General features: G+C 42.5%; 1 long non-coding RNA gene across 1 annotated transcript in view; it reads left to right on the plus strand.

The window, feature by feature from the left end:
* LOC140642243 (uncharacterized) overlaps positions 1 to 25,220 on the plus strand; it is a 76,492-nt gene that overhangs the window by 40,038 nt on the left and 11,234 nt on the right. The gene's annotated exons all lie outside the window — the stretch shown is intronic.

Consider the following 25,220-nt stretch of genomic DNA (forward strand, 5'->3'; position numbering starts at 1 on the left):
TGGAGATAATCAGAGGGCCCATGTTAAAGATCACTGTGTGAGTTATAGCAGGAAAGTGCTGAGAACAGTGCCTGGCACACCCAGCGGCTGTTCTGTGCCAGTTTGCTATTATTTGAACGTGGTAAACATGTGGGGGAATGCACGCCTGAATACTTCAGCACTCACATGCCATGGTGAAACAAAGCCTTCTCTGCTCCTGCCCAAGGAGGTATTCTTTTCTTCCTCAGAGCTCACAGGGCATCCCACCTCGATGTCTCTCGTGGCAGCTAGCATTTTCTACCAGGTACTGTGTTAACCAGGGTCAGTGTCTGACCTTCTTTACTGAGCATATTGAGTTCCAAGTTTGGGTTTTATTCATCATTGTGTCCCTAACGCCAAGCACAGAGCCAGGAGTGTAGTAGGCACCCGTTACATGTTTGTTGAATGAATAACAGTCACTCAATAAACACTTGTTTCAAAAAAAAAAAAAAAAGAAAAGAAAGAAAAAAGAAAGAAAGAAAAGAAAAAGAAAAAAAAAGAAAGAAAAAGAAAAGGAGCCCTTCAAAGTCCTATTTGACCACATGGCCAAGGCAGTCAGCCAAAACCACAGATTTTATTCTGTTTTCACTAATGTGGGTACATGTGGGGGTGTTGGATTTTGAAAGGATTGCAGAAGAGATTCCTTTATGACCCAGACTGGTGAACAAAAGGCCAATTAATTAAAAACAAAGAAACAAGGGCCTTGAGCATTATGGGTTCCTTTCTGCTCACTTGGTATTGATGAGCTGACATTTGACTGTGAGGCTGGATCTCCAGGCAGGACCCCGGCTCCTTTCACCCACCCCAGGCCGGAGCAGGCCGTGGTGAGCTGGACAGAAGAAAGCAGTATTGTTAACTGCTTTTGTTCAGGAGGTCCTCCAGCTGGTCCTGGGTCACCACGCTTCACTGTTTACTTGTGTGTTCTTAAGCCGCGGCCCTCCGTATTATCAGAAGATTAGATATTTCTTTCTTCATCGCCAACTGTTCCTCTCCCACCCACATGCCCACATCTTCCATCTCTTTCATTCCTCAGCTTCAAAATCTCTCTGGGTGAATGTTAATTAGGCTGAACACAAGCTGGAAGGTCAGTGGCCTGTGCCTCTTCTGTAAGTCACCCTCTCTCTTGTGGATTCCTCTATTTGATAATAGGAACAATAACCATGGTGGTATATTTACCATTTCAAAGAACTTTCCCATACATGATATCTTTTTGTCTGACTTACACGTCCATGTGGCAGGCATTTTATTATTCCCATTTTAGAGCCAGGAAATGTAAGGCCCAGGGCTGGTAAGTGATCTGCCCATCATCACAACCAGGAGATGGGAGAAAACTCAAGGACATGCTTTCTACCTCCAGAGCCTGTGCCCTTTCTCATATACCATGCTGACTGTGATGCTTTGAAAGACACAGGAAAGTCTGTGTGGTATCTACCAAATCTAGGACATTTGAGATGAAACATAGCTACAGTTGTAAGCATGTAACACTCATTGTCACTGCATTTGAGAACTTTCTAGATGATAGAGTCTGGTTGTTTCTTGGGTTGGACAATAGGATAGATGAGGGTGAGCTGGAGGTCAATGAGAAGTATGTTAACCAAAAAGCTAACTGTCCACCAAATGATTCACCAACTCCTGTCCATTCCACTCAACCAAAGAACATTCCAAGTTCAATATGTGCTCATCTGGGCTGCCTGGGGCCAGGACGAGGAAGTCCAGCAAGTATGACTCCTGTGCTCTTAAAGGAGCTTTCAGCTGCATCACAGAAGCAGGATGAACAGTAAATACCAGACAGAAAGGCTCATCCCCAATTATGGTTTAGAAAATACTGCTAAGGCACTTAGAAGTAAATGTAAGGATAACATACCAATTGGATTTCAGAGACTTAATATATAAAAAAGAATGTAAAAGAGCACATTAATGATTTTTATGTTAATTACATGTTAAAATGATATTTTGAATACATTGGATGCATTTCATTATTAAAATGAAAAAGACACAGACGTGAATGAGGTTTGACCTAGGCCTACAAGGATGGTCAGTGTTGGCACAGGGGGCAAAGTTGTGGCTTGGCCCCTGAGCAAGAAACTCAAACTTACAGGGCCTTGTGTTTATGTAGACTCTGGTAGGATAATAATGACAACCACACATAAACAATAAGAATTAGCATTTATAAAGTGTTTGCTGTACCTCACTACCTGCCCTAAGATCTTTGCATGGGTTAATTCATGTCATCTGCATGCTAACCCTATCCAGCAGATATCGGTATTATGACATGGAGACTCAGCCAAGTTAAGCCGCTTGCCTGACCCAGCTGGTAAGGACTGGAACCCATAAAAATTTGCTGCAGAACACAATTAATACTGCCCAACTGTTTAGAATAAGCATCAGGGTCCACATAACCTAACTGTGCCATGCATGAGACAACCTGGTACTGCTCATCCATGAATTAATTCTCTAAATACATGTTACCCAGAGATCAAGTGGGGGCCTAGCTTATGCATGGTATCACCATCCAAGAAACATTGCTTTAACAACCAACATTTCTTAAAAGCTATGTCAGCCTCTACAGACTGGCAAGAATATCACAGAAGATCCAGTTCATAAATCTCAGCAATATTTTTCAAATCTTCTTTGACTATTTCCATCACTTTCAATGTCTCTCCAACCTCAGAGTGGCCCCCAAGCCCCTCTCTTCTTCAATATCTGTTCTCAGCTTTTCACCAAAACCTCAGCTAAAACCCCGGCCACGTGACTCTTGGCTCGTCCCCCTTCCTCTCATCTTTTGGGGCCTCTGCTTTGCCAGTCTTTCTGATAGAACTGTTTCTCCAATGTAAGCATCTATTCACTGCCTGTTTCTTAAATTCTTACCACACCGATTTTCCTGGCATGTATGATAACTTCCAGGAACTCAACTGAAATCCCAAAAATGTCCTTTAGGAAAAAAAGGAAGATGATAAATGACCCAAGTTAATTTTTTTTTTTTTTTTCTGAAAGAGAGCTCATGAGGACGTAAGGGTGAATGTGTGAATGTGAGCATTTGAGAACATTTTCTTAAACTCTGTCTGCAGTGTAAGTATGTTGACTCCTGAGCCTGCTGCTAGATCATAGGGTTTACCTGTGTCTCATGCATGAGAGATGTCAGTATCTGCAAAGAGAGTGGGAGAGACCAACAAAGAAGCAGGACAGAATGGCACTCCGCATCCCCAGAAGTGAACATGAGGATAGCAGCAAGCACACTGCATGGGTTGGGAAGCCTTTACACAGAAAGAGAAGCCAGGTTGTTGAGACCCAAATGGGAACACGATAGGACTGAAATTGGGATTCCCACAGGAGAGATCCTAGAATTTCTCCAGAATACTGAGGGACAACACAATTTTCTACTTTTCCTAGAAGGGGAGCATACACAGATGCTCAACCATTTGTTAAATGAATGAAAATGGTTTGGTGGTTGGGAATTTGCCTGATGCCTCACTGCTCTGACCCTAGGCCCTAAACGTAGGATCAAAATAGAATCTGGAGTCCACTTCTTGCTGGAAGCTCTCCCAGACCATCCATTACGTAGAGATCTTCTCTGAACCCAAAGGCAACACCTAGCTTTCAAGACCCCCTCCACACTTTGCACCGAGCGCATATTGTCTTGTGCTGTGTGTTCCAGTTTCCCCATCAGACTGGAAGCCCCTGTGGACAGGGCATCATGGCTAGTGAGTCTCTGCCTCCTCTGATGTGGGTACATGGAGGCTGCTCTGTTGTGCTCCAAGAGTGAGAAAGTGTTGTAGAGAGACCATCACATCTGACTTCCTCCCTGCCAGATGGGGACACTGAAGCCCGGAGACTGGGCAACCCTTGGTGGCAGGTCAGGAGCTGAGCTGGGACCAGAGCCACCTGCCCAATCCTCTTTCACTTTGATGGGCTCCTGGCTGCCTCCACTGCTGCCCTGGGAAGGTGCAGCTGACTTTCACCCAGAACTCACCACAAGGTGAGAAAGGCAGTGGCTGGCACCCAGTGATCACTCAGCTTCTGTTAGTGTTCTAGCAAGTAGATGGAACCTGGAGTCCTTAGCTCTCCTACGGCAGGCCTCAGGAAGACAGTCGTGGGGCAGAAATGAGACGAGGAATTTAGTCTGTCCACAACTGCAATTCCAGATCTTACCAGAATGGCTCGTGGATATTCTCAATTAACATTTGCTGAATATTAATACATAATTCTTACAGTATCTGCATCTGTGTCCATTTTGCTGTCTCTTCACAATACTCCCATGTTTCCCATTTTATAGATGAGGAAGCAGAGACTCAGAAAGCAACGCAGTCAAGGCAAGCTCCTCCCACCGTCAGGTGGCAGAGTGAGGAGGGTTCATCCCCAGATGGATCTCTTTTCTCTGTCTCCCTGCCTCATGCATCTGTGAGTGGTTAGCAAGGCGTATTGCACCTTGTCTACTCATACGTTGGGTGCTCTGCTGGCTACATGCGGCACAACGTTAACAAGCCAGGTCAGTTGTGTGTGGTGTGATCGACACCATTAGTATGGGAAGGTCTGAACTACTGGCTGAAGTTCTGGGTGGATGTAGGGAAGGGAAGAGGGCCAGCCCCTAGTTCTACCTCGGCTTTCTTTAAATCACAGGCTCCTTTGCTTGTGGTTGGGTCGGCCAATGGTCCAGCAGCTCTGGGCCTCCAAGCCCAGGCCAAAGGTCACCTCCTTGGGGAGCTTCTCTGACCCCTTCAGGTTGTGAGGCATTTTCATCCCGAGCTGCTGTAGTACCGGTGCTCGCTGCTCTTTTCCCTCTGGTGGCTTGGTGTTGGGATCACCAGCTTTTGTCTTTGCCCTTCCTGCTACACAGAGAGCTCCTCATGCGCAGACACTGTGTTGTTTACCTGTCTCTAGCACCTAGAAAGTTCCTGGCATGACAAAGCAGATGCTTAATGAATCAATGTTGGTTGAATGAATGGCCACAAGGAGCTGGAAGGCATCCTTTACTCCTTGCTCCTCCTTTTCTCCCCACAAGGCTGTAAATGTCGGAGAGTTGGAGGGGACCAAGGGTGGTGGTGTGTATGTGTGTATACAAGAGTGTGCATAGGGGTAGATAAGCATGTGCACTTAGACAATCCTTCCTTACAAAGGTAGCTCAAGATCATGAAGCGTGGAGTGGCCTCTCCAGCCCAATTTGATCTATTTTCCTTCTGATCGTCTACTGCCCACACCACTGTCAGCACCTAACATGTTCTTTTTTTTTTTTTAATTTTTATTTATTTATGATAGTCACAGAGAGAGAGAGAGAGAGGCGCAGAGACACAGGCAGAGGGAGAAGCAGGCTCCATGCACCGGGAGCCCGACGTGGGATTCGATCCCGGGTCTCCAGGATCACGCCCTGGGCCAAAGGCAGGCGCCAAACCGCTGTGCCACCCAGGGATCCCTAACATGTTCTATCTTTATTGATTATGCCTCGTTGGGGGGAGGAGATGGTACGGTGGAGCTCCAAAGTAAATAATTGAAACAAGATGTCCCATGATGGTCTCCTGGCTCATTCTTAATCTTCCTGCCCTTTCTAAATGGCACTTGCTACAACAGGTTTAAAGTTTGCCTTGAAGTTTCCATTTTGGCTGTGAGTTCTGATTCCCCCAGCTCTCCCACATAGGCCCAATCCACAGGAGAAGCACAAATAGTCATCATATCAGAAAACCACAGATATTTTCTTTTGCTTCACATTCTGGGAAAGCCAGGCCAGATTAATCCTCACTCAGCCAGCACACCTTCTGGAACAGTGGGCAGGAGCCCTGCACCCTTAGATTCTTTTCTTTGTTAATCTCGCCACTTTGTAGCAAAGTGACTTCTTTACAGCTTGTAGACTGTGAACTCCTGGCTACAGAGTGAGGGCCACAGAGTATTTCTTTCACATTTTGTGCCTCCAGCGTCCAGAACAGTGTCAGAGATGTAGCTTTGAGTGGTGTGACTCGTGCAGGCATGAACAGAAGTGGGGGAACTGATAATGGGAGTGATAATCAGCAATTTCCTCCTCATCATCAAGGGAGGGTGTGTTATTGACCTCGCATCTCAGGCCCAGAATTCTTTTAAGCACTTTATATGTACTGACCTTTGTTTTCTTTGGCTGCTGCAGCAAATTACAACTTAATATCTTAAAATAACACAAGTATTCTGGAGGTCAGAAGTCCAACAAGGGTCTCATTAAAACTAAGGTGTAGGCAGGGCTGCATTCTTTCCTAGAGCTTCAGAGAAGACTCCTTTCCTTTGCCTTCTTCAGCTACATGGGATCACCCACAGTCCTTGGCTCCTGGCCCCTTCCTCCGTGCTGAAAGCTAGCCTGATGCCTCTCTGTGACCATTTTTCAAGAGTCAACACCTCCCTCTGACTTTTTTTCTCTGTCTCCCTCCTGCCTTGTGATTACATTGGGCTCACTGGATGATTCAGCATGATTTCCCTATCTGAAGGCCAATTGATTAGCAAACTTAATTCCATCTAAAAACTCAATCCCTTTTCCCTTTGTAAGATAGCATCTTCACAGGTGTAGGAGGAAGCATGTGGCCCTCCATTCTTCTGCCTACCATGCCTTGAAAGCGGGCACCATGATTATCCTCATTTTACCAATTAAGGTCCACTGGGATGAAGTAATTTGCCAAGGTCCACTAGCTAATTAGTGGCAAATTGGGATGGAGATACAAATGGTCTCAGTTCGTGTGTGAGTCACGCTTTTAACCACAGCACAGTGCTGCTTCCTGGTGATGTTAAGTAAAGCTTTTCATAGTGCTTGCTATGTGTCAGGCCTGTGCTAAGTGCTTGTCTTCACCTAAAACTAAGAAACCAAAATGAACACCCAAATGATGTGAGTCTGGTACGTGTCTTATTTCATCCTCTGAGTATGGAGTAGGTATGAAGTATGTGCCGTTATTATAAAGTAAGGATGTGGAATAGGTACTATTATTACAGAATATATAGTAGGTACTATTACTACATACAATAAAAATTGGGGGAGGTGTTCAGTTCTATACTTTTTGGCAAATGCACAGAGTCATGGAATCACGTCACCACTACACTCAGGTAAAGGAGAATTCTCTCCTCCTGCCCCTTTGTCCCCTGCCCCTGGCAACCCCTAATCTGGTCCATCCCTATAGTTTTACCTTTTATATAAAATCATATAGACTCTTCTTTCACTTAGCACAATGTGTTTGAAGTTCATTTATGTTGTGTTTATCAATAGTTCCTTTCAATTGCTCATTGTAATCCAGCGTATAGATTTGTTTATCCATTCTCCAGCTGAAAGATGTTTGGGTTCTTTCCAGTTTCTGGCAATTATAAAGAAAATTACTATGAGCATTCACATGCAAGTTTTTTGTGTAGATATATTTTATTAGATATATTTTATTTTTCTTGGGTAAATGCCTAAGAGTAAAATTGTGTCATACAGCAAGTGCCTGCCAAACCATTTTCCGAAGTGGTTGTACCATTGAATATTCCTACCCACAGTAGGAATAGTAGGCCATCTAGTAGGTTATAGGTGAGGGGTGTATTTGCTCTACTTCCTTGTCAGTACTTGATATTGGCAGTTAAGAGAAAAAGTTAACTGTTTTAATATATATGTATTGGTATCTCATTGTGGTTTTAATTTACCCTCCTCCAATGACTAATGATGTTGAGCATTTTTTTATGTGCTTCTTTTTCATCTGCATATATATATATATATATATATATATATATATATATCTTCTTTGATAACATGTCTGCTTAAATCTTTTGCCCATTTTTTTTTTTTTTCTGAGCTTTTTGTTTTGTTGTTGAGTTTTGAGAATTCTTTCTATGTTCTGGATCCAAGTTCATTGTTTGATGTCTGATTTGCAATTTTTTTTCTCCTAATCTTTGGGTTTTCTTTCATTCTTTAAACAATGCCTTGCAGAGAGTAAAAGGTTTTATCTTGATCAAGTCCATCTTATCCATTTTTCCTTTTATAAATTATGCCTTTGGTGTCATTTCTAAGAACTCTGCCAAACTCAAGATCACAAAGATTTCCTTCTAAGAATTTTAGAGTTTCACAGTTTGTTTTTAAGTCTATAATCCATTTTGAGTAAATTTCTAAAAGTAAAATATGAGGTATGGATTGAGGTCCACTTTCTTTTGTGTAGGAACGTCCAATTTTTCCAGCATCATTTATTAAAAAGGACTATCCTCTCTTTATTGGACTGGTTTTTTTGTTTGTTTGTTTGTTTTTGTTTTTTGTTTTGTTTTTTTTTTTTTGCTGAAAACCAACTGATCATATCTGCCTTGGTCTATTTCTGGATACTTCATTCTATTCCATTGATTTATGTGTTTAATTTTTCACCAATATCACGTGTCCTGATTACTATAAATTTGTAGTAAGTCTTGATATCAGATAATGTGGGATCTCTTCCTTTCTTCTTCTTCTTCAAAATTATTTTTGGGTATTCTAGCTCCTTTGCCTTTCTGTAGAAAGCTTTTTAGAAAGCTTTCTTTTTAGAAAGCTTTTTAGAAACAGCTTTTTGAGATCTTAAAAAAAAAAAAAAGCCTACTGGTATTTAATTCAGTATTGGGTTGAATCAACTTGGAGAGAAAGGGCATGTTAATAATATGGACTGTTCTAACTCATGCAAGCAGCTTTTCTGGCACTCTCTTGAATTTAAACACCCCAGACACCCACCTTTGCCAAAGCACACCTCTCTTGTTGCCTCCTTTCTCCTTGGCCCTTGTTTGGGCTCATGTGTCATTCTGAAGACTTTCACTTAGGCAAGATGACCAGGTGTGGAGGGACTTCTGGCCTCAGCCACATGCTCTATGGGGCCAGGCCATTTTCCTTGATCTTTTTAGGCTAGACACCTAGTCATCAAAAACAAAATCATGACATTTTATATAAAAATAATATTTATGGTTTCTCTTAAAAAGAGATGTGAAGGTCTGGCTCTCTTTTGCCTACATCATTGTCCAGCAATGACCAGCTGGAGCTGATGGCTAGGGACTCTCTAGTGCACCCTGCTTCCCATCTTTTATAATGTTTCTAGTCACTGCCTGCTGAGCCCCTACGTGCATTTGGACTCACAGGTCATGCTTTAGATCCCTATAGAGGACTTTGGTCCTGTGTTTATTCACTGATGTAACACTTATCAAGTACCTACTGATCTCCAGGCCCTATGCACTAAGAATACAAAAAAAGAACAAAACAAGCAGTAATTTTGACTTCCAAGAGCTTACATTCAGTGGGGAGCATACCCAATAAGCCAAGTAAGTGGCTCAAAGGATTCATGAGAATGTGAAGTGTTGGGGAGAAAAATAAAAGCAGAGAGGAGGGAGGTGGAAATGAAGGACGACACAGGATTGCAAGTGTAGTTGGTTGTGATTCAAGGCCTCAAAAGGAGGTTGAGGGGGTAAACCATTTTCACAGTGGAGGGAAGAACATTCCAGGCAGAGGGAACAGAGGGCGCCAAGGCTCTGAGTCTGGAGGTGCCTGGCCTGTCTGAGGAATAGCAAAGAAACAGTGGGCTCAAACAGAGTGAATGAACAGGGAGGGGGTAGTAGGAGATATCAAACAGTTGATGGGGTTCAGCTCATAAAGGGCCTTGTAGGCTATTGTAAGGACTCCAGACTTTTCTCTGAGTGATATCAACCAGGGAGTGACCAGGGCTGCCCTGGGTTTTAAAGCTGGGAAGGCATCACTTTGCTGCCATCTTGGAAATAGAGGATTGGTGTTCAGAGGTTTAGCATGGAGAACAATTAAAAGGCAATTTCAGTAATCCAGAAGACAGAGGCTGGTGTCAGGCCAGGGTGGTCATAGCGGACATGAGAACTGGTGAGAAGTGGTCAGGTTCTGGATAGCTTCGAGATTTGTGGGGTTTTGGTGACTCTTTCCTACCAACATTCCCTGGTGAGGGCCATGCCAGCATGTCCCTAAACTTTGAATTTCATGAAAAAGTAGCTGGAGGTCTCAGGACCTTTCTTCCTAGGAGACCTCTGAGCTTTTTATACAATTTGTTCAAAACCTTCTCCAGAGCTCTGGTGCCAAGAGAAGCAGAAGTACCACAAAGCTTCAGTAAACCATAGAAAACATTAGCCATAAACACTTCTGTTTCAGCTTTTCTTCAGTGCCAGGGAGATAGCCTTTGGGTCTTATACAGACAAAGGGAGGCCCCTTAAATAATATGTCCCCAAGCCCCATTAATAAACCCTTCCAAAGTGACTTGCTCTCTTCACCTGATAGAGAAGACGATGATGTGACTTTTAAAATTTCATCTATTTATCTGATACGTCATTTGCAAATATCTTCTCCATTCTGTAGGTTGTCTTTTAGTTTTGTTGACTGTATCCTTTGCTGTGCAAAAGCTTCTTATCTTGATGAAGTCCCAATAGTTCATTTTTGCTTTTGTTTCTTTTGCCTTCATGGATGTATCTTGCAAGAAGTTACTGTGGCTGAGTTCAAAAAGGGTGTTGCCTGTGTTCTCGTCTAGGATTTTGATGGAATCTTGTCTCACATTTAGATCTTTCATCCATTTTGTGTTTATCAGATAAAGGGCTAGTTTCCAAGATCTATAAAGAACTTATTAAACTCAACAGCAAAGAAACAATCCAATCATGAAATGGGCAAAAGACATGAACAGAAATCTCACAGAGGAAGACATAGACATGGCCAACACTCACATGAGAAAATGCTGTGCATCACTTGCCATCAGGGAAATACAAATCAAAACCACAATGAGATACCACCTCACACCAGTGAGAATGGGGAAAATTAACAAGGCAGGAAACAACAAATGCTGGAGAGGATGTGGAGAAAAGGGAACCCTCTTGCACTGTTGGTGGGAATGTGAACTGGAGCAGCCACTCTGGAAAACTGTGTGGAGGTTCCTCAAAGAGTTAAAAATAGATCTGCCCTACAACCCCAGCAATTGCACTGTTGGGGATTTACCCCAAAGATACAGATGCAGTGAAACGCCGGGACACCTGCACCCCGATGTTTCTAGCAGCAATGTCCACAATAGCGAAACTGCGGAAGGAGCCTCGGTGTCCATCGAAAGATGAATGGATAAAGAAGATGTGGTCTATGTATACAATGGAATATTCCTCAGCCATTAGAAACAGCAAATACCCACCATTTGCTTCAATGTGGTTGGAACTGGAGGGTATTATGCTGAGTGAAATAAATCAATCGGAGAAGGACAAACATTGTATGGTCTCATTCATTTGAGGAATATAAATAATAGTGAAAGGGAATAGAGGGCAAGGGAGAAGAAATGGGTAGGAAATATCAGAAGGGGAGACAGAACATAAAGACTCCTAACTGTGGGAAATGAACTAGGGGTGGTGGAAGGGGAGGAGGGCGGGGGGTGGGGGTGAGTGGGTGACGGGCACTGAGGGGGACACTTGACAGGATGAGCACTGGGTGTTATTCTGTATGTTGGCAAATTGAACACCAATAAAAATAAATTTATTATTAAAAAAATAAAAAATAAATAAATAAATAAATAAATAAATAAATAAATAAAATTTCATCTCCCAGGCACCCTATTTGTAGATCTTTTCCAAAAGGAAGATTGCAAAGAAAGATTTGCCTGTTATAAAATAGCAGAATAGGCTGAAATTGGTGTGACTGGGAACTAAATTAAGCTTGATGAGGTGAGGAGGTGTAGGGAAATTCTGTGAGGACCAAGAGGTCTATGCCCAGAGCTGGGAGCAACAACAGTTAAAGATTCCCCCAGAATGAAGGTGGACATGTCATAGTCCTGTGCAGTGCTGATTTTATGGCTTTGGTAGTTCTGTTTTGAGAATAAATCCCTTCCAACTCTAAAATTCTCTGGATTCTGAGGTCCCAAAATGGATTCTCACATGATAAGTATAATATTATATGTAATGGATTATTATACAAATAGGATTATTATGAATTGTTTTTCTTATTATTACTTCATTTTTAGAATCACTATCTTATCTCACATCTTCTTATCTGCATCATGTCTTTTTGCCACCCTCTGCAGGGGCGATCCCAAATCATTACTGTTGTCTCCTGCCCTCCAAAACCAGTTTACTTTGTTTTCAGCAGATAATTTTAGTTCTGACTTCTTTGAGAAAATAAAAGATATTAGTGATAAAAGTCCCTTTCTTGCATCCTCAAAACTCTACCTTCCTTCCCTTTTGCCTTAGAAGGAGTGTGTTGGAAGGAGGTAAGAGGACAAAGCCTGTGCCTTCCCACCTTTTCTAGAATGAATGTCCACTTCCTCTTCACTGCCTCTCTCACCTTCCTACAAACATGCCCACATTTCTGTGCTCCTGCCTTTGCCTTTCTGTGCAGCCACTGCCCTACATGTCTTCTCCTTGCTGAGCCTCTGAAATATCTTGGCTCCATCGTTGCTTTGATCTTTCTCAGTGTCCTGCCACTCTTCATCCAAAGCTTCAACCACTGCCACTTTATTAAAACCCCTCAAAGGTCCCCAGTGGTCTCCTAAGTGCTAAATTCTATGATTTTATCTCTGTCTTCATTCTCCCTCCTCGCTATTCGAATGTGGACAGAATCAAGAACATCACCTGGAAACTTGTTACATATGAGGACTTGGAGGGCCTACCTACTGGGCCCAAATCTTCATTTTAACAAGCTCTTCAAGTGACTCAGTAGCACATTAACGTTCAGTCTCTCTGAGGCATTTGACACAAGACTTGGAACACCTTCATCTCTATCACCTCAGTTTGTCTTTGGCTATTCTTTCTTAATCTCCTTTTCTTGCCTCTTTCTCTAATAGTTCCTCCCTAGGGTTCTGCCCCTTCTGTTCCTCCTGTCTTCTCTGGGACCCTCAATTACCACAAAATGATGATGATTCACACATTTCTATCTCTATCTTCAGAGATTCAGGCTTCTGCATCCAACTGCTTTCCAATTTTGCATCTGTTCGGCAATATTTCAAACACAACATATCCCCAGCAGAATCCATTATCTTCCCCACACCCCACTGTTGCTCCTCCTCCTGAGTTTCCCATCTTGATTCAGGACATCACTGACTCTCTGTCCTTTCACAAACACTGGACACCTTAGGGTCTTCCCTTCCTGCTCTTTTTCCTCCATGTCCAATTAGTCGGCAAACTGTCTATTCTACTCCAGACGGATCTGTCCAGTACCAATTCTCTTCATTCTTCCTACCACTGCTGGGGCTGAGGCCCTTATTGTCAATAATTTGGACTATTAAATTGGCTCCTCAGTGTTCTTTTACTCTTACCTCTTGCCTCTACCCTCCAGTCTATCCTACACTTTAACATTGGTACATGTTTCCAAAAATGTATGCCAAATGGTGATTTTCACTGCTTCCAAATGAACTGCAAAATACACAGGATCAAGTGTATGCTCATTATTTTGGTAGGCAAGGCACTCTGTGATCTGACCCCTGCTTATATCCCTTGCAAAATTTCCATTTGTCCTTTTCATTCCAGACATATGATATTTCTCACAGGTCTCTCTCTCTCTCTCTCTCTCTCTCTTTCTCTGCTCATACTTTTGGTCTTCAAACCATCTTCCTTTCCAGAATATCTTTCCTATTTTCTGACTCTTCTCATCTTTCAAGGCTCAATCATAATATCCCTGCCCCTGTGAAATCTTCCTTAAATTCTAAACAACAACAACAACAAAAAAACTGATCAGGTTTCTGTGCTCTGATGGACACTGTGTTCATATCACATCTATTCAATCTGGACATGGTGGTGTAGCTAGTTCTAAACTTCTGCCCTTCCAAGTACTCAATAGGCCTTGTCAGGGCAATGGCTGTAACTGATTCATTTCTGTGTCCAGTGTCTAGTACATAATACACACTCCATAAACACTGAATTGCATGAAGCAGTCGCCATTTGCCCCTATTTCTGTTGTGTGAAGTATGCTTAAAGATAAAGATGCAAATGTTTGTTTGTTCACTTATTTATTTTGCATATGGATTACTAAGGAGAGGTTTCCGCATTGTTCTGAGTGACCCGGGATTTGAAGCTCATGAAGACATTTTCTATCTTAAGCATTGCTGTGCAATCCTATCGGTACTGATGAGCTTTTGGTTCTCCACATGCGCCTACATCAGGGCATTTAATTTTTAGTCCCATCAAAGCTATTCCCCTCCTCAAATACACCCCAAACATTTCACACAGGATTGCTCTTGATAGTCTTGACACCAACTATGCACCCCTGCTATGTGGCAAAGGGGAGTCTTGTGGTTAAGAGCTTGAAATCTGGCGTCAAATATACTGGGATTCAAGTTTCTGCTCTGCCAAATCCTACTTTCTTAACCTTGACTAGATTGCTTAAATTTCTTTACTTGTAAAGTAGAAATTATAATAGTACTTACCTCATAGGCTTGTTTTGAAATTGTTTGAGTTTAACCATGTCAAGTGGCCAGTATATCCTGAGAACAGGAAATTGCTAATGATGATGAGGAATCTGTTGAGAATCAAACTGTGAGCTTAGGGCAGAAGACCAGCAGGTACCAGTGAAATCTGGCTCCATGGGACTCATTTGTGAGGCCAGAGAGGACCACACACGTTCCAGGGCTGCCACACCAACTTGCCTGACTTCTCAAGAATGAAGAAGTTGAGCAGAGACAAGACAACCCCTACTTGCTCAGATATGTTTTTTCTTTCAGAACAAATAACAACAACAAGCCCTTCCATTCCTCAGCCTCACATGTCAAGAATAGTTTCCAAAGACAGTTAACACATATAGTTTTCTCAAATACTTTCTCTTTGGGAAGAAAATTCTAACACAAATTCTTCACTGTGGGGGTCTGGTACAGGGTTATGGCAAATGATGGTGTCTCCTTTCCTTGCCTGAAATATGGGTGTGGCTTCCTACAGCCCTTGTGGTAAGATACAAATTTATTCCACATTCCACAGGCCCTTTGTATCGTAACTCCTGCCTCATCATCTTGGGCCTTAGTTTCCTCCAATGTAGAGTAGCAATTAAAAGTTCATCCTTTGGATTCAGGTCTTGTGTCTGCAAAACTCCTAGCTGTCTGGCAAGTTATTATTGTCAGGATAGCCTTTGGGTTTCTGAAGTGCCCCCAGCCCCCCTCCTTGCCATGGAGCTGTACCAATGGAGTAGTAGGCCTTAATTCATCAGCTTTGTTACTAATAAAGCTTGATGGGACCTGACAGCAAAATCAGGCGCCTGAAGTCTAGACATCTGTATTCATCTGTCGGTGACTCTTACCCAGGTGTTCAAAGCAGGTTTCCTCCTGTGGTAATAGTTGGCTTACTAGATGGAGAAGCAGAGAATGTGTGTGTGTGTGTGTGTGTGTGTGTGTGTGTGTGTGTGTGTGTGTATTACAGGAGGAATAGTGGGGATGGGAGTAGGTTACTCTGGAAAAGTCAAGAACCAGGAAGGGAATGAAGGACATGTACCCAGGGCTCCCTAATTGGGTACATCTCCTTGATGGAAGGAAATGAAAGATGGAAAGGCAGATAGAAGCCCCTTCCCAATCCTTCCAAGAGGCCTGTTGTTTCCCCCAGTACACACAGGCAGAAAGCCAAAAAGAAAGTGGATTACCACACAATCCTTCTGTCCTGGTTTCTTCATCTATCAATTGGAAGTAATAATAATAATAACAGTCTTTTGTTATTGTTGAGAGAGTTACAAAAGATAATATTCTTCTCTATGCAGACTTTTTTCCAAGGACCTGAGGACTGTCTTTCACAGCTGTCTGTGATTTAGAGCCTCTGTTCATGAGAACCACTGGTGTCCTAAGCCCTTCAATTATTTCCTCTACTTCTGGCAGGGTAGAGAGGCAGAGTGGGGTGGCTCATATTTCTCTTGTCAAGAATTAAAGCTTTTTTGTTATTGCTGCTGTTGCTTATCATTGCTTCAGACACACTCAGTGACCGTGGCACTTTTACTGAGGTTATACTATCAACTGCTACCAAATGGAAAGAATTTTCTGTCCCCACCTTAACTGGTCCCAGGAATTCAGCTCTATCAGTAGATTCCAAGAGAATAGCCTGTCCCTTCTTCATGTAATACTCTTCCCAAAGAAACTTGAAGAAATTCTTTCTGTACTGAGGTTAGAGAAGGTTTGTGTGGTGCCACCCCCACCCCCATGTACTATTTAACATCATTCTCCCAACTTAGAGTGGAATCTACCATCTCAAGTCATCCATGGCTAGGGTGAATGTCTTGACGGCCATGGGATATCCTACAAGGACTAGGAATGGTCTCTGTGCTCCTTCGTCTCCTTCATGGCCAAGAATCTCCATCCTAGAGTCCTGAGATCTAGCTTCAGTCTCCAACTCTTCCCATCCTGTCTCCTGGGAGTAATAGCCGGTCCTCAGCCTGTGTACCTATGGCGGGGCTTTGCTCTGGGACTCTAGGCAGAATTCTCAGTTCCCAAGGCAGGCATGCAGAATAACCCAGACCTGGCACCTAAACCCAGGAATCAAGAGACATTCAGGAAGAGCCTACTGCAATCCAGGCTGCTTCTCTCTTTTGAATTTGCAAGGAACACTGGTCTTAGTTGGGCTGCCTGGGGATCTGTCAGAGATTCATTGTAGGACTTTAGACAACTCGTGTGCACTTTCTGAACCTAAATCAAATGGATCAATCAGTTTTGAATCCAGGTGAGTCTGTCAGATTAAATTGTCAATTAACAGATCCTGCTGACAGTCCTTGGAGGTCCCTAGAAGTGAATCTAAACAGAATAATGTTAGCCAACCTCCATCAGGAAGGTTAAGCCTGCAGATTCTTGAGCCAGACTGCCTTGGTTCCAATTGCACTTCTACCATTACTAAACTTGGATCTTGGACAGTGTATAAGTTCTCTGTGCCTCATTTTTTCCCCCTATAAAGTGAAGATGATAATAGTACCTACCTCCTACGGTTGTTAAAATGAAGAACTTAGAACGGTACCTGGCATGCAGTAAACAACCCTCAGAAAGCATTAGCAACTTATATTATTTGTTCAGTCACAAGAAAGGCAGGGCGAGAATAATTAGAAAGAAGAGATATTATTAAATCTTCATCAACTGTTGCATGCATAATGTATTGGAGGGGACGGTAAGTGTAAATTTCTTTTCCTTATGATATTGCAACCATAGCAACAATAATGATGGCTAATCTCCATTGGCTCCATGCTATGTACTAACATTGTGCTAAGTACCCTATATGAGTTTATTATTTAATTTATAACAATCTCATTAGATAGTATTGTTATTAGCTTAGTGTAATTTGTGTTAGGTCACATCATTCTTAAGTGGCAGAGCTGGGACACAAACTCAGGTCTACCTGATGCCAAAACTTGTGATCTTATTGCAGTTGAATGGTTTGTATCCTCAAAGTCCTGACTAACTAAGAGGGAAAGCATGTATTCCTGGTCCAAGTCATTGTCAGGAAGAAGCCAGTCTTGGATACAAAAAGCCAGAGTGTAGTGAATAGGCACACAGAAACCAGAGTCATCTCAATTTCAGTGTGTTCAGACTTGTCACCATCTAGAGCTATGTCGCTATCTCATGGCAATTGGCCTCATTCCAGTTCATAATTCTTGCCAAGGTCTTGTTTCTGGAAGCCTCTTTTGGGCCTTGACTGAAACTTCCATTGCATCACCTAATAACTACATTCTTCCAACCGTGGCCTACAGGTTTGTCTGCAGATAAGTGGTCTTTTAAGTGGATTGGACATAAGCTGAAGATGTTCCAGGATACTCTCAGTTTTGGCTCTCGGATCCAGATCTGAAAGCACAGTAGGATTCCAAGAGTTTGGAATGTCACTGATAAGCTTCTGTCTCTTGGTTTATAGGCACTGTCAACTTTTGAATTGACTTTAGAAAGAGCTAGGAAGAGCCCCTTCCCAAGTTCATTGCTGAGTGAGGAGCAAGGGAGCACTGGGTAGGGGAGGCACCTCCGGCCAGCCTCTTGCAAGAAAAATCTCCTGTATTATCTAGAGGCACCAGGCTTTCCTCTGGATTATCTCTACTGACACAGGAAGTGGGACCTGCTGGGACCTTTGACAGGGCATGCAGGAGTTGAAGGGTCTGTGTTGTCAAGAGCAATTTTAGCAGGGACTGTGCTGGTTCAGCTAGAGGGGCTGATCCTTATGTTAGCCAGTGAAACTGAGGTCATGGATTTGAGTTCTCTAAGGCTTACTATGGGTTCAATAGTGTTCCCTCCAAATTCGTGTCCACTCAGAACCTCAGAATGTGACTATATTTGGAAGTACTGTATTTACAAATGTAACTTGTTAAAGATCTCAAGATGAAATCTTCCTGGATTTAGGATGGTTAGTGTCCTTATGAAAAAAGGAGCAGACACCGAGAGACACACAGAGAAAACCATGTACATATGGAGGGAGACAAACCATAACAGACTCAACTCTGGGAAACAAACAGAAGGTTGCTGGAAGGGAGGTGGGTGGGGGGGATGGGGTAACTGGATGATGGGCATTAAGGAAGGTATTTGATGGAATGACCACTGGGTGTTGTATGCAACTGATGAGTCACTAAATTCTACCTCTGAAAGTAATAATATGTGTATGTTAATTAAGTTGAATTTAAATTTAAAAAATTTTAAAATATGGAGGCAGAGATTGGAGTGATATGTCAACAAGCCAAAGAATACCAAGGATTGTCAGAAACTACTGGGAGGTGGGAGATAGCCATCGAATTGTTCTCCCTCTGAGCCTCCAGAAGGAAATAACCCTGCAGACGTCTTGACATCTCAACCCAGACATCTACCCTCCTGAACTGTGAGAGAATAAACTTCTGTTGTTTTCAGTTTGTGGTGATTGGTTATGGCAGGCCTAGGAAATACAGGGCTTGTGTTGGGGAACAATGGAAATTCAAGATTCCCACCACCCTTTGGAATGCTTCAGAAACATGTTTCCCAAGAGACAGGGGAAAGTGTGGGTGAATCAGAGCCTGCCCTTCCCCATTGCTGGGCGGATGGAAGCAGGGCACAGACATGTCAAAGATGACCTTCCTGGGCCAGTTTCATATTCAAAGAGGAAGGAGCATGTACGCCCTGTAACTGGAATGAGTCTCTTCTCTCTGGTTTTCTCTTTTTTCATTTATAAGGTGGAGGGACTAGGCCAAAGCAGTGTTAAAGTGGGGCCCCTGCTGTATTCCATGAGGTCCTAAGCGTTGGACATAGGTGCTTCAGTGGCTGCTGTGGTGGCATGCAAAGGGAATGCTGAACAGGGGTGCTCCACTTCCCTGACCCCCACTTCAACTATAACCATTCATCTTTCATCAGATTTATATTTGGGGCTTTCATATAAGAGGGTTTAATTGCTAATAAAGGTATAAAATTATTTCATTAGAGTGTTTCTGAGGTCTAGGCCTTCGACAATGAACAAAAATGGCTGCATAGCTCCGTTCAGCATAGAAATGGGTCTCCTCTCAGCCCAAGATATTCTTCAGAAACTGAAGTGCCCTTGAGTCTTCCACTGGCCTCAAAGCTAACAGCTGAGGCTTCCTGCCTGCATTAAGTATTTAACTTGGCAAGATGGAGTCAAGAGCCCTCCTTCATACCCATCCCTGTCTTCTCTTACTCCCTGTCTCCATTTGAATCAGAGCCTGTGCTCTATGTTCAAGCAAACCGAGGCACAGAGCCTGAAGTGGAGGCAGATGGAGATGGTCCACGCCAAGTGGTATCAATCATATCTGCATGAGTGCTTTCAACTGTTTATTGACTTCCAACTCTGGGTATGTGTGTTTGACCTTTTATTCCCACTACATTAAGATTGTACATTCCATGATCACCTCCTATTTTTTTAACTGAAATATAATTAATTAATATGCAATGTGATATTAGTTCAGGGTGTTCAACATACTGATTTAACAACTGCATACATTCTTGGTGCTCATCATAAGTTAGTCACCCACTGTCACCACACAACATTATTACAGTATTATTGGCTATATACCTTATGCTCCACTTTTCATTTCCATGATTTATTTACTTTATAACTGGAAGTTTTTACTTCTTAATCCCTTATCTATTTCATCCCTCCCATTATCCACCTCCCCTCTGACAACCACCACCAGTTTGTTCTCTGTATTTAAGAGTCTGCTTTTTTGGCTTGTTTCTTTGTTAATTTATGTTGGTTTTTAGACTCCACATATAAGTGAAATCATATGGTATTTGTCTGTCTTTGACTTATTTCACTTAACATAATACCCTCCAGGTCCATCCACGCTGTTGCAAATGGCAAGATCTAATTTTTTCATGGCTGAGTAATATTCCACTGTATGTACATATTTATATCTGTAAATATGTAAATATACATACCACATCTTTTTTTTTTTAAGATTTTATTTATTCATTCATGAGAGACACAGAGAGAGAGGCAGAGACACAGGCAGAGGGAGAAGCAGGCTCCATGTAGGGAGCCTGACGTGGGACTTGATCCCGGGACTCCAGGATCACACCCTGGCCTGAAGGCAGCGCTAAACCCCTGAGCCACTGGGGCTGCCCCATACCACATATTCTTTATACATTTTCCTACCGATGGGCATCTGGGCTGCTTCCATATCTTGGTCATTATAACTCTTTAGTGGATGCCCAGGGAATAAAGATGAATAACCAGGAGCCCATATCAAGGAGCTCATGGTCTAGTGGGAGACACAAATCATAAACAAGTGGGTACATCGATTTATTACAAGTGCCTTGAAAGAAGTAGATTCTCAGGCACTGTGAACACAAAAGAGAACATGGTTGGTTCAGTGGGAGGGGAGTGCTTGGCCCCTAACATCAGCATGCCTTCCTTTGAATCCTGACTTGATTAGTGACTAGTTCTGGAACTTTGGGCTAGTAACAAGCTTTCAAAGTCTCAGTTTTGTCATTTATAAAATGAAGCTGATACTTACTGGTAATTATGTAATGTGACACTGTATAGAAAGTGCTTAGTGTAATGCTGGGCAGGTATGTAGTACAGAGTAAATGTTAGTTATAATTATTACTATTATTATTGCCACCTGACAGGGAGGCCAGGAAAGCATTCAGAGAGAACACTTGAGCTGAGTCATGGAGGATGAGTGGGAATTGGCATTGAGGAGGTCAGCAAGAAGGGAGAATCACCATATGGCACAGCTCCAAGGGGCACCATTTACATGGCAGTCTATGCGCATGGCTCCCCCTGGACTTGTGTGGCACAGAGCTCCATGGCAATACTTCATCCTTGGAGTAAGGATGTTCCCTCAGTAGGAGGAAAGTGCTCGGCTCCAGCAAGACTTGTCTTCTCAGGAATGACTGCTGATTTCCACCATGCCCAGCTGTGGTTGTGGGGACAAAGATGATGCTATAGCAAATTCATAGAGAACATCTTTGGATAATGGGACTTTGAGGGCTGCAATTCACTGTGGAGACTGGGCGTTGTCTTAATGAAAGCATCTGGCCACCTTAGTCTTATGCTTTTGGAATAAAGCTTAATTTTATTTAAAACAGGTCTGGGTTGAATTCCACTCAAAAGGTGGCACACCTCCAGAAGATTCAAGAGGCCTTTTATATCAGGTGAACACCTTGATCTCTGACTCATCAGGGCTGGGCCCAGGTGCAGAACCCTGACATCTCTCTTGGTTAGAGTGCCATCCTGAGGAATAGGGCATCTCTCCTGGCCCATCAGGCTGTGTAACTGGAGATTTGGGAGAGGATATGGCCCTTAACCCTGTCAGCTGTGGCTGCCTTTTAGAATTCCAGACTCTGAGCTTCAGCTGCCCAGATTGAACTCTTATATGATCAGACCTGAGACACCATTCTGCTCTCTATTCAGCTGATTTTGCCTTACTCATTCTCCTGTCTCTTTAAATTTGAGCAGCTCATCATTAGTCTATTTTTAAATCCTGGGGGCACCAAAAGTAGCTAAGTGATCTTAGACTTAAACTATCTAAGCTTCTGCTTCCTTGTGCAAAAAGTGGAGATAAGATCGATGACCTCATAAGGCCGTTGGGAAGATGAATGAGACTTAATGACATAAAGCGCTCTATGAATGCACATACAAGTAGTTGTTTTCCTACGTGGGACTCTCTGGTGGTGCCGAATGGTCAATTATTCTGGGATGGTTGCTCTGATTGCTCCTCCTGAGACTCTGCCTTGCCCATTGCCTAGAATATCGGGGCATAAGTGACACAGGTGACCACCCTACAGCAGATGCAAAGCCCTCTCCACTTACTCCATTCTACTGAGCCCCAAATATGGTGCCGCCCAAAGACCTTTAGTGTCATTGAATTTTGGCTAGAACAAGTTTTCTTTTACTTTTATTGACTTCCTCTAGAAATTGTATTTTTCTTAAAGGTCCCCGGTAATTCATGAATAAAGGATTTGGTCCTTAGGGGGTTGCAAAGTATTTGTCCCTATTGTTGCCTTGTTCCCTGGATGGCTGACTCAGAAGGTGGGGATTCCAGGTGAGGAAATGGAAACCATTCCACTGCCCCCATCTTTGAATATTTATGTTCATTCTAGATTACTGCAATTTACTTTAGACATTCATTTTTCCAGAACTGATAGATGCTTCCAAGGGGGAGTTGATAACTTGAGTTGTTAGGAAATTCATATTTTGGTGCAGATAGAAAATAATTCCGGAGATAATGCACAGATAGGACATTTCGCACCCTGACAACCATGCTCATTCCCTCATGCCCCTGCTAGCTGGTCAGAAAGGAGTCTGAGAAGTAGGAGAAGGTACCAGCAATTCTTTTTTTGTTCCAGTCCAGCACTTGAATAACAGATTTTGTAGAATGTTACATGATAATGATGAAAATAAATCACTCAACACATTAAAATACAGAGAAGAAACCTAAAGATGGCATCCAATCTTACTCCATGGAAATAACTGCTCCATCGTCTCTCTCCTTCTATCTACAGATAAAAGAAGAGAAAAAATAGGAACATTTCATGTGTGTCTTGAGAAACAAAAAGTAGTAAATTACATAATCTGCTACTTCACAGAAGTAAGGAAATAAGGAAATCACTAAAACCACATGTAAACATTTATTGACAACTAGTGAATAAGTTCTTGGAAGAGACTACCAAAGGTAAAAGCATACGATTATAGAAAACCTGACAAGTTGGGGTTGCTAGACCTTTTGAACATGTGCTTTAAATGTAGACAAATCTACAAACTCCATAATATGTCACACTTGGAAATTAGAACTTTCATCCTTCACCTTTATTAGTTACCTGATAATTTTTACATTTTGTTTATTTTTTTTACACCTTATTGCAATTATTGTATCTCGATAGCATGAACTTTGTACTTTGATGATATGTTAATGTTTGCCACCTATTCTTTTTAAAGCATTTTAAAACTGGATTTTTCTTTTTCTGAGTTCTTTATGTTCATTTATTTTTTTTTTTCATTGGCTGGATTTGATTGATAAATTTTTTTTCAAAAGCTATTTCTCTCTCTCTCTCTCTCTGGTATGTTTTATCTGGACTGTTGCTTTTGAATTTGAAGGACAACTTTCTTACATATAAAATTCTGGGGGTCACTCTATTTCCTTGACATTTAGGATTTTCTGTCTTATATTATTCAGATGTTTGATGGCAGTCTGAATTTTACCCTGTAGGTGACTTGGTTTTTCTGCTTATGTATCTATGGGATTGTATGATAGTGAAGCTAGATGTGGGGAGGTGGTGGAGGTAGGGGTTGCTGGTGGTGGGAAGATGGTCAGCTGGAGAAGTAGAGGTAGAATGGTAGGAGAAGGAAAAAGAGCAGCCCTAAGGAAGAGGACATTGAACCCCTTTCTCCATAATTTGCAGCTCTATTAAGAAGAAGTAGAACCAGTTACCAAAGAAGCTGTTCTATGGGGAATAGGAATTTTAATGAAAACAACAGTATGATGACTTTATCTTGTAGGAAAAAAGCATATTTGCAGGAAGACTTAGAGAGAAATGGTACATTTCTTTAAGTGATTTTAGGGAAAACTCTCTATAATGCAGCAAGGGCAACTCTACCATTTTTTCACATTCAAGGAATCAGCTTCATGTTCCTTGCTGTTAGGGAGGCCTTCAGCTCAGATATCTCCAATTTATTCCTGTTTGGCTTAGCAGACCATTAAGCAATGAATTTGGCCACAGGCTCACCATTCCTAATGATGTTTTTCTTGGGTTAATATGAAAAACCAGTTGGCAATTGCTGAGTAACCACACGATGACAGCATAGAGGGAGGACACAAAGGCTCCAGGTGTGTGACAAATGCCAAAAGGAAACCGGAACATGATTGAGACAATACTGAATCCACAAAGTGGGCAAGGTGCCCCTAAAGAGACGTATGTAACCATTCTGTTGGAGGGTCTGACACAGATGGAGTCTGTGTGGGTCTGAAAAGCAACCATCACTGCTCTTGGAAGACAAATGGAAAAAAAGAGCCTTTGAGTTACAGGCTCCTCCATCCATCGATGCCTAATTGGTTGTTCTGGCACAGAGGGCTTTATGATGTCAGAAAGTGAAGTTCTGTGATGATGGGATGGTGGAAAAGAAAACATTATCAGCCTTAGTGCCTAAAATGCCACCACACAAAATGAGAGAGGAAAACATTTGAAATCTGTGTTGCATTCTGGTGTTTCCACCTTGAAAAGAGGAAGGGCTGATGGAACTTATAATCTAAACAAAGCAAATAACATGTGGTTGAAACACCAACAAAGGCTACTACCTCTGCAATAGGCACTCTGCCGTGCATTGTCTCAGAGACCTCCATACACTTTAACTTCTAGGATCCTAACAACTGTTAAGAGGCAAGAAGATTATGACCCCTGTATCCTGGATGCTAGTAATGTTCTCTTTGGCCACAGAGATGGCTTTAGCTCTAGTGGGGCAGGAAGACACCCAGGGAAATAGACCTTGGCATGTGTTCTCTATTAAGGAGTCTCCTCCTTCCCCCGATGTTGTCTTAGGTTCCCGGTAGTAGCTGGGAAGCTGGTGGTCTATTCCTCTGCTATTGCTGGGTGACACTCTTTTTATCTGGTTCATAGTGATGGAGAAGAGTTGGTGAAAATTTGAATGTGGCACCTGAAAGCCACTGCTCTGATATTTGGGCCACCTCTGTCCTCACCCATGTGTACCTTGTGATAGTCCCTTGGCAAATTGCTTCCTCCCAATTCCTGCACACACACATCCCCATCCCCAACAGCTTGTGACCTGGAAAACTTAAGGCCTTTGAACTTGTCTTGCTTTATCTCCCTGCCTGCATAGGGGGAGGGGGAAGTGCTCAGTCCCAATGGTGACCAGTCTTGATCAGGGCATGCTCAATTTGCCCT

This window comes from Canis lupus, chromosome 11, assembly GCF_048164855.1.
Source record: "Canis lupus baileyi chromosome 11, mCanLup2.hap1, whole genome shotgun sequence".
Classification (NCBI taxonomy): Eukaryota; Metazoa; Chordata; class Mammalia; order Carnivora; family Canidae; genus Canis; species Canis lupus.